Below are 16,087 nucleotides of genomic sequence, written 5' to 3' on the forward strand. Positions count from 1 at the left end.
ACTTTTAAAGGAGACTTGGTCGTTGAAAACCTGCTTTGAGGCTTATAAGGACATCTCAAAGTTTATACAGTATAATAATATATTTAAGATAATTGTTCATCTCTATAAATGAGGTAAAATATTAGTTGCTTGGTAAATTTGTTTATAAATATTACTAAAAGGGTTTATAAAGTCTGAGCAGTATTAGAGCACAGTTTTCCTTGAGTATGCTGGAAGTTGGGTGCCAGTTGCTTTTCTTTACCTTGTGTTTATACACCTTCTTTGATAGACCACTCTCTGAACTACACAAAGTAAAAGATTTTAATGGTTTTGTGTTTTCTATAAGGTCTACCTGGGAATTTAAAGCACAATGTGTATATGGGTAATATTAACTAATTGTATTATCTTATATAATAAGATGCTGCTGCTCTTCACTCTTCTAAGTCAAAGAACTACCATCTTCACAACTTCAGCTGGGCCTGTTTATAAAAGATCATCACAACTGGGCTTGCTGACAGTTGTTATTCCTTCATTAAAAGGGAGATAAGCAAGTTCATTGGACCCTCACCTGAGTATCCAGCCAGTCTTCCCAGCCAACTGTATGCAATTCTGCCCTAATTGCAAATGGTCTCCTGAATTTAAAAAGGACTATAGTAGTAAAGACATATTTTTGTGCAAATGTATATATGTATATATAAATTAAAATGACAGGCTATTTCCAGAATAGAAGGGATAATGAAATTTATTTTAAGCAGACTTATTAAAATGTCTGAACAGGTTTATCAAGATACAGAGTTGTTAATTTTCAGTCCACTCCTGGCTTGTACTGCACAACAGGTTACAGATTTGAATTAAATAGATGCAGACAAGTATTGGGTTACCTACGGCTACCAAAAGACGTCTTTTATGTTTCTCTGTATTATGCAAATGTTATATTTGGCACTTGCTTTTGCCCATAACAAGAATGATTTGGCTCAAAAAAAAAAAAAAAAAAAAAACCTAGGGCTACCTCCTTGAACCAGATGTATGCAATCTAGAAGAAAACAGTTTCGGTGAAGCTTTGTCTGTCTATAGGAAATATGTGATATGATACCTCCCTCCCTTCTGAAAACTGTAAATCAGGATATAGAAAACTAAAAGAAGACTGCTTCTGTTTGTAACAGAACAGCCTTCATTTGAGACAGACTTAGGAAATTCTTGTTTTTTGGGTTTTCGTCTTTTTGAGACAGGGTCTCCCTGTAGCCCCAGCTGTCCTGGAACTCACTATGTAGACCAGGCTGGCCTTGAACTCACAGAGATCCTCCTGCCTCTGCCTTCTGAGTGCTGAGATTAAAGGCATGCACCACCATGCCCAGCTTTAGGAAATTCTTGTTTTAAGGTCCCTCTCCTGGGCTGTGCCTAGTTGACCTGTGACAGTAAATCTCTTCCAGTCAATGTTTATTGAGAACTATGGGTTTTGTTCAAGCCTTATCTATATATTACACAGTAATTAAAGGTACCAGGCTGGTACAACTGACATTCTTGGATGGTTAATAACCATACTTAAAAGCCTGCACTAATCTGGACAAAGGCTTAAGGGACAGTTTTGTTCCTTGCCCTGGAAGGTCAACAGTGTCCCAGGGGCCTTTGGGAATCTCTTGATATGTCCTGTAACTGTGATGAGTCACCTGTCCTCTTGTTCAGGAAGGTCATGAAGACCCCATCAGAGGGACTCAAACCAGTGTCCAGTCTGCGAAGAGGAGGATCAACACATAGGAAACTGTGAGATTCTGACTTGTCTAACCACTTCTTTTTGCTTCTGTTATCTGCTTGGCTTAAGATGACACTAACTCCATTTTGACTAGCTGTTTCAGGAAAGCCTGGGCATGCCCAGGCATGTTGTAATCTTCAGTTACCACCCCATCCTGGAAAGCTATAGATCAAGAAAGCCTGAGCATTATAAGGTAAAAAGCCTGAGCAGCCTTATAAGGTAAAAATAGGAACTTCTGGCCCCACAGATAACAGCGCATTCCAATGCCCTAAAGACAGCCCCTACCAATAAGAATCCTCCCCGTACTCAGGGCATAGGACCATCCAATCATTTTAAAGGATGTTTGGCGTGCTCGGGCTTCTATGAAACTTCCCTATAAAAACCTACCCCACCTTAGATAGGGGCTCTCAGTATGGAACTGCTGAGTTGGTGAAATCTGAGGGCCCGTACTTAAGCCCAAATAAAGGCTCTTTGCTTTTGCATGCTCTCTGGACTCCTTGGTGGTCATTGGGGGGTGGCAGGACTGGGGTGCAACATTTGGGGGCTTGTCCGGGATCCCCAAGGGCCCCCCCCCGCCTCCAGGAGCCCCGGAGTGTTGAGCCTGATCCAGCCAGTAAGTGTCTTTGTCCTTGTGTGTGTTGCGCGTGCTTGGTTTTGGGCCCAGTTACCTTGTTAGCCTGTTGGAGGTCTAGGCGGACGCGCTGGAAGACCCCAGGCCATGGGACTTGGGAGACATCCTGGACCCACCTGAAAGGGATTGGATCCCACTTGTAACTTTAGAAGGGAAAGGTGGGTTGTGCCCGCAGAATGGTGAGAGGCCGACATCCCACTTTCAGTTCTTGTTTAAGGCGCCGAGAAGTATTGTTTTGTCAGTGTGTCTCTGTGTTGTCCGTGTTATTTGTGACTTACCTAGTTACAGACATGGGACAAAGTCAAGTAACACCTTTGAGTCTTTTCCAGGATCATTTTTCTGATTTCAAAAAGAAGGCTAGAGAACAAGAACTGGAAGTCAAAAAGGGCAGACTCTTTGTCCTTTGCAGGACTGAATGGCCAACCACTGACGCTGGATGGCTGGAAGGAGGAATGTTTGACCTCCCCACTATTTTCAAGGTTAAAAATATTATTTTCAGGCAGCCAGGACACCCCAACCTGGCAGGCCCTGGTTGAGGAGCCCGCCCCCCGAATGGCTCAAACCATTTTTACCACCACAAATTTCAAAGACAGCCATCCTCGCCCTGCACGAGGACAAATGGCAAAAAAGTAAAACTAAAGTGTCCACCCCACTTTATCCTGTCCTCCAGCACAGAACGGAGGAAGAACTTCTGTGTGAGCCTCCCCCATATCTGTCCAGACCGCCAGCACAACCAGGGTGTTTAGAGCCCCCAGGAGAGGCTGAGGCAGCCCAAGCCCCTAGGGATGAGACCCCCCCATACTCGGAGGAGGGTCCAGAGAGGACAGCCGCAAGCAGCAGTAGACCCCACTGTCCTTCCCTTAAGGGCAGTGGGACCCCCTTAATGAGGCAGGGTACCAACAAATGCAATATTGGCCATTCGCCACCAGTGACCTTTACAATTGGAAATTGCAAACAGCGAAATTCTCTGAGAAACCAAAGGGCCTTGTTATCTGTTAGAGTCTGTTCTTTTCACCCATCAGCCCACTTGGGACCATCCAGCAGCTATTTACCAGCAGGTTCTCTTTACCACTGAGGATAGGGACCGGATGCAAGCTGAGGCCCGGAAGCTGGTCCCCAGGGTGGATGGGAATCCCACCACCAACCAGGCGCTGATCGATGAAGCCTTCCCATTAGTCTGATCAAACTGGGACTTCAATGTAGCAGAAGGTAAGGAGAGGCTCCAGGTCTACTGCAAGACTCTAATAGGGGGGTCTCCGGGCCACCACAAGGCACCCAACTAATTTGGCTAAGATTAGTGATGTGCAGCAAGAAAAGACAGAATCCCTGGCAACCTTTTTAGAGAGGATCCTTGAGGTGTTCTGCACTTATACAGCCATGAATCAAGAGGCACCAGAAAACAAGAAAGCAGTCATATTGGCCTTTGTCAACCAGTCAGCACCTGACATTAGGCGCAAGTTACAAAAACTAGATAGGCTGGCAGATAAGACTCTGCCGGAGCTTTTGGCAGTGGCAGAGGGGGTCTATAACCACAGAGAAAGCCTGGAAGAAAAACAGGCTCGAGCCATAGCCGCTGCTAGCACCAAGCAGACCCAAGACTTCACTAAGATCCTTCTGGCCTCGACTACAAAGTCGCCTGATGAGCAGGAATGCCAACTGTGCTACCTCTCTGCGGACTCAGGTAGGAAACCCCGGGAAGGGCGACCAAGGTTACAGAGGAACCAATGTGCCTATTGCAAAAAGATGGGCCACTGGATGAAAGATTGCCCAGAAAAACCTGCTGGGTGAGGCAGGGCCCGAGAAGGAGTGCAAATCCTCGAGCTCGGAGAAATGAGTGACTAGGGGGTTTAGGGTTCGGATCCCCTCCCTGAACCTAGGGTAACCCTCAAAGTTGAGGGAATGCCCGTGAGCTTCCATGTAGACATGGGTGCCCAATACTTGGTATTAACTGAGCTCCAAGGAAACCTATCACATAAAAAGTCCTGGGTACGGGGGGCTACTGGCATGAACCAATACTCATGGACCACACAAAGAAAAGCGGACCTGGGCAAGGGCCGGATGTCCCACTCCTGGGCAGAGACCTGCTCACCAAAATTGGAGCCCACATTCATTTCACCCCTAGTGGGGCCCAAATGACTGACCAAGAAGGCCACCTGATCCAGGTACTCACCCTACAACTGGAAGATAAGTTTAGATGACATCAAAAACTGGCCTCTATACCAGAGGAGGTTTCCACCTGGCTAAAGGAGTTCCCCACAGCCTGGGCTGAGACAGGGGGCATGGGGCTGGCTACCCACCAGGCCCCCATCTGGATAGAGCTTAAGCCTGGAATCCTACTGGCCAGAGTTAAACAGTACCCGATGTCCCAGGAGGCCAGGCTGGGGATCACGCCTCATATCCAATGCCTGAGGGATCAAGGCGTCTTGGTGCCTTGCCGATCAAATTGGAACACCCCCCTCCTGCCAGTAAAAAAGCCAAATTCAACTGACTATCAGCCAGTCCAGGACTTGAGAGAGGTAAACAAGTGAGTTATGGATGTTCATCCAACAGTACCTAATCCTTACACTCTCCTGAGTTCCTTGCCACCTTCCAGAAACTGGTACACGGTGTTAGACTTGAAAGATGCCTTCTTTAGCCTGCCTCTGGCCAAAGAGAGCCAGCCCTTCTTTGTTTTCAAATGGTAAGACCAGGAGATCGGCTTCAATGGGCAGCTGACTTGGACCCACCTGCCGCAGGGATTCAAAAATTCACCCACTCTGTTTGATGAGGCTCTCCATGAAGACCTCAGTGAGTACCAGCTGGAACACCCCCAGCTCACCCTATTACAATACGTGGATGACATCTTGATAGCTGCTGCTGACACCTCACAGTGTCAGCAGGGAACTAGAGACCTCTTGGCAACCCTAGGTAGACTGGAATATTGGGCATCCGCCAAGAAAGGCCAAATATGCTGGAGAGAGGTCACCTATTTGAGATACATATTAAAAGAAGGATAAAGATGGCTTACAGATGCCAGGAAAGAAACAGTGCTGAAAATACCCACCCCTCATTCCCGGAGGGCAGTGAGGGAGTTCCTGGGGTCAGTAGGATTCTGTCGCTTATGGATCCCAGGATTCGCTGAACTGGCAAGGCCCCTCTATCAAGTCACATGGGAAAGCGAGCCCTTCATTAGGATGGAGGTCCAGAAAGAGGCCTTCAGTAAGATCAAACAGGCCCTCCTAGCCGCCCCAGCCCTAGGATTTCTGGATGTTACTAAGCCTTTGCATCTTTTCATCGATGAAAAGAAGGGAGTGGCCAAAAGAGTCCTAACTCAGACTCTGGGGCCCTGGAATAGGCCAGTGGCATATCTGTCAAAAAAACTGGACGCAGTTGCCGCTGGGTGGCCGCCATATTTGTGAATTATAGCAGCCATGGCCCTTCTAGTCAAGGATGCAGACAAGTTAATCTGAGGACAAGAATTATGTACCACAACCCCTCATGCCATCCAGGGAGTTCTCGAGCAGCCACCCAACCACTGGTTGAGCAATGCCCGGATGACTCACTATCAAAGCTTACTCCTTAACCCCCCGAGGAATCATTTTCTCCCAAGCACAGCCCTCAATCCAGCCACCCTGCTGCCGATCTGGACCTGGACATGCCCTTGCACGATTGCGCAGGAATCCTGAGCCAAGTGCACAGGCTCAGAAAAGACCTGACCGATCAGCTACTTCCTGATGCAGAAGCCACTTGGTTCACTGATGGCAGCAGTTTTGTGCAAAATGGACAGAGGTATGCAGGGGGAAGCAGTAGTAACAGAAACTGAAACTGTCTGGGTGGCGGCTCTACCTGCAGGAACTTCAGCCCAGAGGGCTGAGCTGATAGCCTTGACCGAGGCTCTTAAATTGGGCAAGGACAAAAAAATTAAATGTGTATATGGATAGCTGGTATACTTTTGCCACAACCCACGTACATGGAGCCATCTACCAGGAGAGGGGGCTGCTCACAGCTGAGGAAAAGACTATTAAAAATAAACAAGAAATCCTAGACTTACTGGCTGCCCTATGGCTACCTAAGAAACTGGCTATCATCCATTGCCCCAGGCACCAAAAGACAGATATGCCTATAGCCCGAGGAAACCAGAGGCAGACCAGGTTGCCCAGGAGATGGCCCTGAAAACAACCTCAGTTCTGGCTACCCATCTGCCGGACCCAGGGCCACCCGTGCTACCAGACCAACCTGATTATTCTCAGGAAGAACTGAAGCTGATACACAAACTTCCCATGACCCAAAAGATTGATGCCTAGTGGCATGCGGTATTATCCTGCCAAGTAACCTAGCCAAAGATCTTCTCAATCACATCCACCGGACCACCCACCTGGGCACTCGAAAGACAGAAGACCTCCTAAGAAACACCCATCTCAAGGTTCTGAACCTCCAATCATATATCAATTCAATTGCCTCCAAATGTCTTAGCTGTAGGCTGACGAATGCTGAGAACCTTGCCAAAGAACAGGGGACCCGGTTGAGAGGCTCCAAGCCTGGAGCCCACTGGGAAATGGACTTTACAGAGATAAAACCGGGCAAATATGGTTATAAATATCTTTTAGTTCTGGTAGATACTTTTTCAGGATGGACTGAAGCGTACCCCACTGAGCTCAGACAACAGACCAGCATTCACCTCGCAGGTAACACAAGAGTTAGTGAACGTATTGGGGGCAAAATGGAAACTACATTGTGCCTACCGGCCCCAGAGTTCTGGACAGGTAGAGAGGACGAATAGAACACTAAGAGTCCCTTACTAACTTTGTACATACAGGCCCCAAAGCTCTGGACAGGTAGAGAGGATGAATAGAACACTAAAAGAGACCCTTAATAAATTAACCATGGAGACTGGCGGGGACTGGGTGGCTCTCCTTCCCTTTGCTCTATATAGGGTGCAAAACTCACTCTGTTAGGTTTAACTCCATTTGAAATCATGTTTGGAAGACCCCCCCCTTCCATCCTCCCCACTTTAAAAGCTGAATTAATTGCTGTTTGATAACAGTCAATTGCTTGATTCTCTTGAGGCTGTGGTACACGCCCACAAGGACATGTGGCCCCATCTGAAAGCTATTTATGAGACTGTTCCTCCTCCTACCCCACACAACTACTGGCCTAGCGATTAGGTCTACATCCATAGACACTGACACAAGACTCTAGAACCTCACTGGAAAGGACCATACGTGGTGCTCTTGACTACCCCGACTGCAGTGAAAGTAGACAGAGTTACTGCCTGGATTCATCACACCCACGTCTGGCTAGCAAACCCACACCCAGATGACTTTCACCCTCTGCTGATTGCTGCACTGGATCCCAAAACATGGAAAGTCCACAAGGACATGGACAACCCTCTGAAGCTAAGATTTTATTGTTCTTAATGGCTTCTATATTGTCCTATGGCAACACTCACCTTAACCTTCCCAACACTATGCTTTGGAGATTCTGTCAGGGAAACGTACCAAGGGAGAAACCAGGTTATTGGCATGGCTGACTGCCCCCTAGTGGGCTGCCAAGAACCCCTAGACATCATAGTGTACCCCAATGCCAGTAGCCTCAAAAATGACGAATGTCTGCTTTCCTTATCGGCAGACAGACTTATCATGCTTAAGAGACAGTGCCCTCTACAGAGGGTGCTGCTACTTCTCCTGTAAGCTAGAGACAGACCTAATCAGGGGACAAATAGGGGTTACAGGGAAGGAGAGGTCTGTATACCTACTGGAAAATGACCATCCTTATTCCTGAATATATGTTGCAGATCCCTGGGATGAGTGCTAGTGTACTGGGGTAGTAGGAAAATTCTACCCAGGGGGATTCACCAGTTGCCCCACCGCTGACTTCCATATTTCCCGCCAGCTTGTGCCAGCAGCTCAGCCTGTACTGACCCATCATAACATTATTGTACAGGGAAAGCAAATGGAGGAGCAGATAAAATCAACCATGTCCTGGAATATATAAAATATGTGGTGGACTTTTTACCCTTCACCAACCACCCCAATGCCTCTAATTGCTTTCTTCGTGCGTCTAGCAGTAGACCCTTGCCAACTGCAGCACCAGTTAATGCCACCCTCTCTAAGACCCCAGGAAATAGCTCCTCTGACACCTGTTTGGCGGGCGTTCCCCTGTTTGAACAATCACCTGACTAGCCACTTTGCATTTCTGGTGCAGCCGTTCCTGCCCATTACAAGTGCTTCGCTAATGTGACTCTTTCTGGAACTATGTGCGTCAGCCTTCCCCTTTTTCTCTGGTGTGGGGGAGACATTTTGACCTGCATTAATTCCTCTCAGCCTGCTTTTTGTGTTCCAGTAATCATCACCCCCAGGTGTACTTGTTGGTGGAGGAAGAGGCTGCTCTCCTCCTCCACGCCCGATAGCGGAGAGAAATCTTCATTCCCCTGGTAGTGGGTCTGGGACTCATCCTCTCAGTAGGCACCGGGAGCACAGTGACTGTGGCTATTGTTCAAACCAATCATCTGGCGGGGGACTTCCAGGACAAGTTAGACCAGGCAATGGCGTCCACAGTAAACCAAGAAGTTATTACAATCCTTAACATATATGCACCAAATTCTGGTGCACCCAAATTCATAAAAACAACACTATAGGACTTTAAGACACAGATTAACCCCAACTCAGTAATAGTAGGGGACTTCAATACCCCACTGTCTCCATTAGACAGGTCAACTGGACAAAGAAGAAACAGAGACATCTGAATTAAATGATACCATACATCAAATGGACCTAACAGACATCTTTAGATTATTCCACCCAAACACCAAAGAATACACTTTTTACTCAGCACCTCATGGAACTTTTTCAAAAACTGACCACATACTGGGCCAACAAAACAAACCTCAACAAATACAAAAATAGTAAAAGAATTCCATGCATTCTATCGGACCACAAATCAGGCTCAAAATCAACACTGGATGAAGCCCTCATCACTACACAAACTCATGGTGATTGAACAACACATTCTTAAACAATGAGTGGGTCAAAGGAGAAATTAAGAAAGAAATAAAAGAATTCCTGGAATTCAACAAAAAGGACAATACAACACAATGCAACCTCTGGGACACATTAAAAGCAGTCCTAAGAAGGAAGTTTATAGCTCTAAGTGCCTACATTAAAAAATTGGAAAGAGCCCAGGGTTCAGGAGGCAAGAGGCAGGAGGATTGCTACAAATTCAAGGCCAGTCTGGTCTACATATTGAATTTCAAGGCAGCCAAGGCTACACAGCAAAATCCTGTCTCAAAAAATAAAAAACAGGAAGGAAAAATAACCCAAAAGACTAAATTTTGCTTTTTTTTTGAGGGGGGGGAGGTGTTTTTTAAACCATCTCTCTGTAGCCCCACCTGGCCTGGAACTCACTAAGTAGATCAGGCTGGCCTTGAACTCACAGAGATTCCCCTGCCTCTGCCTCCTGAGTGCTGGGAGTACAGGCATGCACCACCACACCTGGCAAATTCGGCTTTTTTTAGTCTTTTTTGAAACAGGGTTTCCCTGTAGGCCCAGCTGTCCTGGAACTCACTATGTAGACCAGGCTGGCCTTGAACTCACAGAGACCCACCTGCCTCTGCCTCCCAAGTGCTGGGATTAAAGGCATGCGCCACCACGCCCAGCTACTAAGGGAGTATTTTAAAAACCTATATGCTACTAAATCTGAAAGTCGAAAAGAAATGGATGGCTATCTGAAATCATGGGAACCTCCAAAGTTAAATCAAGAAGAGATCAACAGTTAAAAGAACCCGGAACACATGAAGAAATTGAAACAGTAATACAGACACTCCCATCTTGATAAATAAAATAAAAAAAAAACAGCCGAGGACAAGATATATTGAGAGCAAAATTCTATACCCAGTACTATTTAATTTATTCAAAAAGGCAGAAACGGATGGAGAACATCCAGAGTCCTTCTACGAAGCCAGCATCACCCTAATATCAAAACCTCGTACGGATACAATGAGGAAAAATAATTCTAGACCCATATTTTTATTCAACGTTGATGCAGAAATTGTCATCAAAATTCTCCCAAGCCACATACAACCACACATCAGAAAGATCATCCGCCATGATCAAATTGCATTCATTCAAGAGAGGCAGGGAGGGTTCCATAAACACCAGTCAACAAACACCATAAATCATACGAATGGACACGACAAGAACCACACCGTCATCTCAATAACATGTAGAGAGGGACTCTGACAAAATTCAACATGCATTTAGGGTCAAAGTCCTACAGGGAATTGCATCGGAGGTAACATACCTCAAGGTAATGAGAGCCATATACAATAAACCCACAGCCAACATCATTCTAAATGGAGAAAAACTGGAAGCATTCCCATTGAAATCAGGAAACAAACAGGTTAAGGATGTCCACTATCTCCACTCCTTTCCAACACAGTGCTTGAAACTCTTGCTAGAGCAATAAGACAGGAGGAGGAAATTAAAGGAGTACTAATTGGAAAAGAAGAGGTCAAACGATCCCTTTTTGCAGATAATATGATCCTATACCTAAGAGATCCCAAAAATTCTACCAGAAAACTCCTAGAACTGATCAACACTTTCAGTATAGTGGCAAGTTATAAAATCAATCTACAAAAATCAGTCACCTTTCTATATACCAAAAATAAGCAATTGGAGAAAGAATACAGGGAAATATTCCCATTCACAATTGCTACAAAAAATTAAAATATCTTGGAATAAATCTGATGAAAGACTTCAAAGATCTCTACAGTGAAAATTTTAAATTGTTAAAGAAAGAGATTGAGGAAGACACCAGGATCAGGAGATGGAAGGACTTCCCATGTTCATGGGTTGAAAGAATTAATATTGTTAAAATGACCATCCTATCAAAAGCAATATATAGATTCAATGCAATCCTACTCAAAACCCCCATGACATACTTCACAGAATTAAAAAAAAATCCTTAAATTCATATGGAAGCACAAAAGACCCCAGATAGCCAAAGCAACCGTGAGTACAAAGAGCAACGCTGGGGGGATTACTATACCAGATCTCAAAGTACACTACAGAGCTATAGTCTTAAAAACAGCATAGTACTGGCACAAAAATAGACACATAGATCAATGGAACACCACTGAAGATTCAAACCCGAGTACACACAATTCCAGCCACCTGATATTTGGCAAAGGTGCCAAGAGAATTTCAGCTACCTGATATTTGACAAAGGTGCCAAGAACACACAATGGAGGAAAGACAGCATCTTCAACAAATGGTGCTGGCAAAACTGGATCTCCACCTATAGAAGAATGAAACTAGATCCTTGCCTTTCGCCTTACACAAAAGTCAACTCCAAATGACTCAAAGACCTCAATGTGAAACTGGAAACCCTGCAACTATTAGAACAATATACTGGCAGTAACTTACAGGATATAGGTGCAGGAAAGGATTTTTTTTTTTTTTTTTGGTCTTTTTGAGACAGGGTCTCCCTGTAGCCCCAGGTGTCGTGGAACTATGTAGACCAGGCTGGCCTTGAACTCACAGAGAGCCGCCTGTCTCTGCCTCCGGAGTGCTGGGATTAAAGGCTTGCGCCACCACACCTGGCTGGATAGGATTTTCTAAATCAGACAGAAGTTGCTCAGGAATTAAGGTCAGCAAGTGGGACCTCATTAATTCCTGGTCCTTTCAGAAGATGATGCTATAAAGAACTCAAAAAACAAAGAATCAAGAAACCAAATGACCCAATTAAAAGATGAGCTAAAGATCTAAACAGAGTTCTCAAAGGAAGAAATAAAGATGGCTAAGAAACAACTCAAAAAGTGTTCAACATCGATAGTAATTAGGGAAATGCAAATTAAAACCACCCTAAGGTATCACCTTACCCCAATCAGACTGGCTAGGATCAAGAGAACAAATGATACCAAATCCTGGTGAGGATGTGGATAAAGGGGAACACTCATTCACTGCTGGTGGGATTGCAAACTCGTGGAACCTCTATGGAAAACAGTGTGAAGTCTTAAAAAACTAAAATTGAACCTACCATATGACCCGATTATACCACTCCTTGGCATATACCCAAAGGACTCATCCTACTGTAGAGACACTTGTACAACCATGTTTGTTGCTGCTCTTTTCACAATAGGTAAGAGATGGAAGCAACCCAAGTGTTCCTCAACTGACGAGTGGTTAACAAAAATGTGGCATATTTACACAATGGCATTCTATTCAGCAGTAAAGAAAGATGAAATAATGAAATTTGCAGGTAAATGGATGGATCTAGAAACTGTTATACTAAGTGAAGTAACAGACTCGGAAAATAAACATATGAGGTATGTTCTCCCTCATATGTGGCTCCTAGCACCAAATCCGTTTAAATTTCAGGTCCTTTTAATAAGATGATGATATACAGCAGTCCCTTCTGCATGAAACAACTACCATCATCATGACTTCAGTCGAGCCTGATTGCTAAACATACTCACAACTGGGCTTGTTGACTATTGTACTCATTCATTAAAGGAGTGCCAAGCAGGGTCACTGGACCCTCACCTGAATATCCAGCCACTCTTTCCAGCCAACTAGTCCAGCCTTGGAAGACAAAGAAAAATGAGGAAGAACCCAATAGAGGGATGCTTTTGGAAGCCCTTGTCAAGAAACTCCAATGCACTCTCATGAAAATTTAAAAACTGCCCCACTCTGACTTTTTTCTAGTTCCCTGTCTAGAACTTATAATGCTAAGTACTCCTGCCTTTACTTCTCCTTCACATCTCCCATTCATGATTCAAGGACTTTCTTCTCCCCTTAGAGACAAAAGTTATGTAATTTGGGAGTCTTTTAGGTAGACCCACTGAAGGGGTACTCCAGGGTACCCTGTGTCCCTGTTCAGCACGGAAGAAGCCAGAGTTGTCGGTGTCCCTATTCTCTATTGGCAATTTGGGTAACACCTTCAGAGGATGGCGTGATAAGAACAGGAGGTAGGAACTTGCTATGCATTTAGGGTAAAAAGACATGTAGCCAGTTTCTTGGCTAAAAGTCAAAATGTCCTTGGATCTGTTAGCAACATACTCTGTTCCAAGGCCAAAAATTGTCACAAGTATTTGGGAGCTTGTAACTAACCCTTAAAAGATTTTAGGGTTACCTCTTCAGAGGGGCAGGGATATTGGAGGGGAGGGAGTGGGCATGGATTTGATCAAAACACTTTATGTGTAGGTATGAAATTCTCAATAACGTCTTTGTACAAAAAAAAAAAAAGATAGAAAATTCCATTCCAAGAAACCTGGGTGTATTCTAACCCCAAACCAAGTACAAAGGAAAGGGAGGGGCCTTTGGCTAACCTGTAAGAACTGCAGATTACTGACATTCTAGTGAGGTGTGAACACTTTTCCACCCAGTTTTGATGTATTTTCTAAGATGGATGGTTTTTCAATTGCTAATAGAGGAGATGAAGTGAGGGAGAGGGGGTGGTAAGCTGTGGAGAATGGGGGGGTGTCCTGAATATGATCAAAATACATTGTATGAAATGCTTCAATCAGTATTTTTTAAAAAAAGATACTTCTTAAAAACATTAAATATAAATGGGGAATTAAAAATATTCTACCTCACCCTATGAGAGAGATACAAAATGAAACTACATTGAGATTCTATTTTAACCCAATGGGAATGTCAGTCATTAGGAAAACAAGAAATGCTGGCAAGCATGTGGGCAAAAAGGAACCATTCTATACTGCTGGGGAATACACAGTACTCCAGCCATTCTGAAGTCATAGGAGGTTTCTCAAAAAACAGGAGAGCTATATCATTCCTGAGTTTTTACCCACAGGACTCCCAGATCACAGACATACTTACACATTAATGTTCTCTGCAGCATTATTCCCAATAGGTAAGTTATGGAACCAACATGTATGTCAGTGGCATTAAACTCATACACATAAATAAAAACAATAGTTTCTTTTAAAAAAGAAAGAAAACAGATGAAGCCAGCACTCAGGAGGTTAAGGTTCAAGTTGATCAAGTTCAAGGCTAGTCTGAACTACATGGCAAGCTCTAGGCCAACCTGAGCTACTGAGAGAGGGCCATCTTAGAACTAAAAGAAATGAGAAAAATGATTCCAGTTTCTCCCCTCTGCATTGGGACAGCACCTACAACAAGACTGAAATTAAGCTCCTCTGAGATGACTTAATGGCACCCCCTAATTTAACCATTAATGTGGTCACAATAAAAAGTATCAACAGCTAAAAAGCAGAATTAATTCTAAGATACAAGAACCATGGTGAAAAAAAATGTTTTCTTTTTTCTGGTTCTGAGAATCGAAATACCCAGAGCCTCAAGCATGCTGGTCATGCGTTCTACCACGGAACTACAATCTAAAATTGTAAAAGATTCTGACTACCATAAGAAACAAAACAAAACAAAAAGCCCAGCTGTAGTACGCCTTTAATCCCAGCACTCTGGAGGCAGAGGCAGGAGGATCTCTGTGAGTTCAAGGATAGCCTGGTGTACATAGTGAGTTCCAGGCCAGCGGGGGCTACAGGGAGACTCTATCTCAAAAAGAGATAAAAGCAGTAAATTCAACCATGAGAGATTCAAAAGGCAAACGTAGGAAGACACTTCAGCTCCCCTAGGTGACTCAGTTCCCCCTGCTGAGACCTTCCACTGATGCTGAAACTCAGGCCGGAAATGACGGGGTAGATGGGAAATTCCCGGACTCTATAACTGGAAATCCAGTGCGCATCCTTTGGGCCACCAGGATATCCCAGCTGGCTCCACCCAGCCAGGCCAGGGTCTTCAGAGAGAGAGCGGGGGCGGGGCCTACACTGCTGGCCCCGCCCCTGCATCGGTGGCCACGCCCCCGCCCCGCGCGCGCCCGACTTCGGAACTCGCTCCCGCGCGGCCTGAACCCCTAGACGGCCCTCGGAGGCGCAAGTCTCACAAAAGGAGGCGAGCGGGCCCTGGCAGCCGCCCTCTCCTCCGCCGTTCCCGCACACCTGTCCGGGTGCAGCCCACGGGGCCCGGCTCGGAGGAGGACGCCGGGCCGCACCCTGCGGTGAGGGTCGCGCTGCCCCAGAGGCTCAGACGTTAGGGCGCCTCACCCCGGCGCGGACCCCATCCGTCCCCGCCCGCCTCACGCCGCACAGACTGCGGGTTAGCGCCCCTTGTACCTGGAGGGGTGCAGCCTCCACTCGCGGCTCCGGGCCAGGCCGCGTCACGGGGCGGGGCGGCAGAGTCGCAGAGAAGGGGGCCCACTCACCCACTCGCCACTACCGGTGGGGGGGAAGGGCGGCTGCGGACGCGCTCGCCGGACTGCACATGCGCAAACTGAAGAGCTTCTTGGCGTTCCCAGCGTCCTTGGAGTGAGCCATGCGGGCCTCCGGACTACAATTCCCATAAGCCTCCGGGCCGTGCTGTTAGGGACGCCATAGAAAGTCTACTACATATTTATAAAGTGAATTGAAGCCAGGCGTGGTGGTTCAGGCAGAAGCAGGTGGATCTCTATAAGATCCGGGCCAGCCTGGTCTATATAGCGTGTTGCAGGCCCCTGAAGCTACAGGGAGACCCTGTCTCAAAAAAAAAAGTGAGTTGAGCTCTTCCCAAGATACCTCTGAGCTTTTAGCCAGGCATGGTGGCCTTTCAAAATCCCAGCACTTGGGAGGCAGAGGCAGGGGGAATCTCTGTGAGTTCAAGACCAGGGCTACACAGTGAAACCTTGACTCAAAAATACAAAAAAATAAATACCTAGCTTTTAAAAATTACTCGAGT

At 45.8% G+C, this 16,087-nt stretch overlaps 1 protein-coding gene across 7 annotated transcripts in view; it reads right to left on the reverse strand.

The window, feature by feature from the left end:
* Positions 1-15,641, reverse strand: part of Zfp1 (ZFP1 zinc finger protein) — a 52,539-nt gene extending 36,898 nt beyond the window's left edge. For 3 of the 7 annotated variants that reach the window (XM_029558607.1, XM_029558605.1, XM_029558604.1), the window contains exons 1-2: positions 15,490-15,631; positions 2,398-2,476 (exon numbers count right to left, since the gene is read on the reverse strand). The gene's annotated coding sequence lies outside the window, so the exon portion shown is untranslated. Of the gene's footprint in view, positions 1-2,397; positions 2,477-15,489 lie in introns of all 7 variants that reach the window. The other 4 variants (XM_029558610.1, XM_029558608.1, XM_029558609.1 and 1 more) reach the window with 2 other exon arrangements.
* Between the last annotated feature and the right edge of the window lie 446 nt (positions 15,642-16,087).

Source organism: Nannospalax galili, unplaced genomic scaffold, assembly GCF_000622305.1.
Source record: "Nannospalax galili isolate Female #2095 unplaced genomic scaffold, S.galili_v1.0 scaffold568, whole genome shotgun sequence".
In the NCBI taxonomy this organism is placed as follows: domain Eukaryota; kingdom Metazoa; phylum Chordata; class Mammalia; order Rodentia; family Spalacidae; genus Nannospalax; species Nannospalax galili.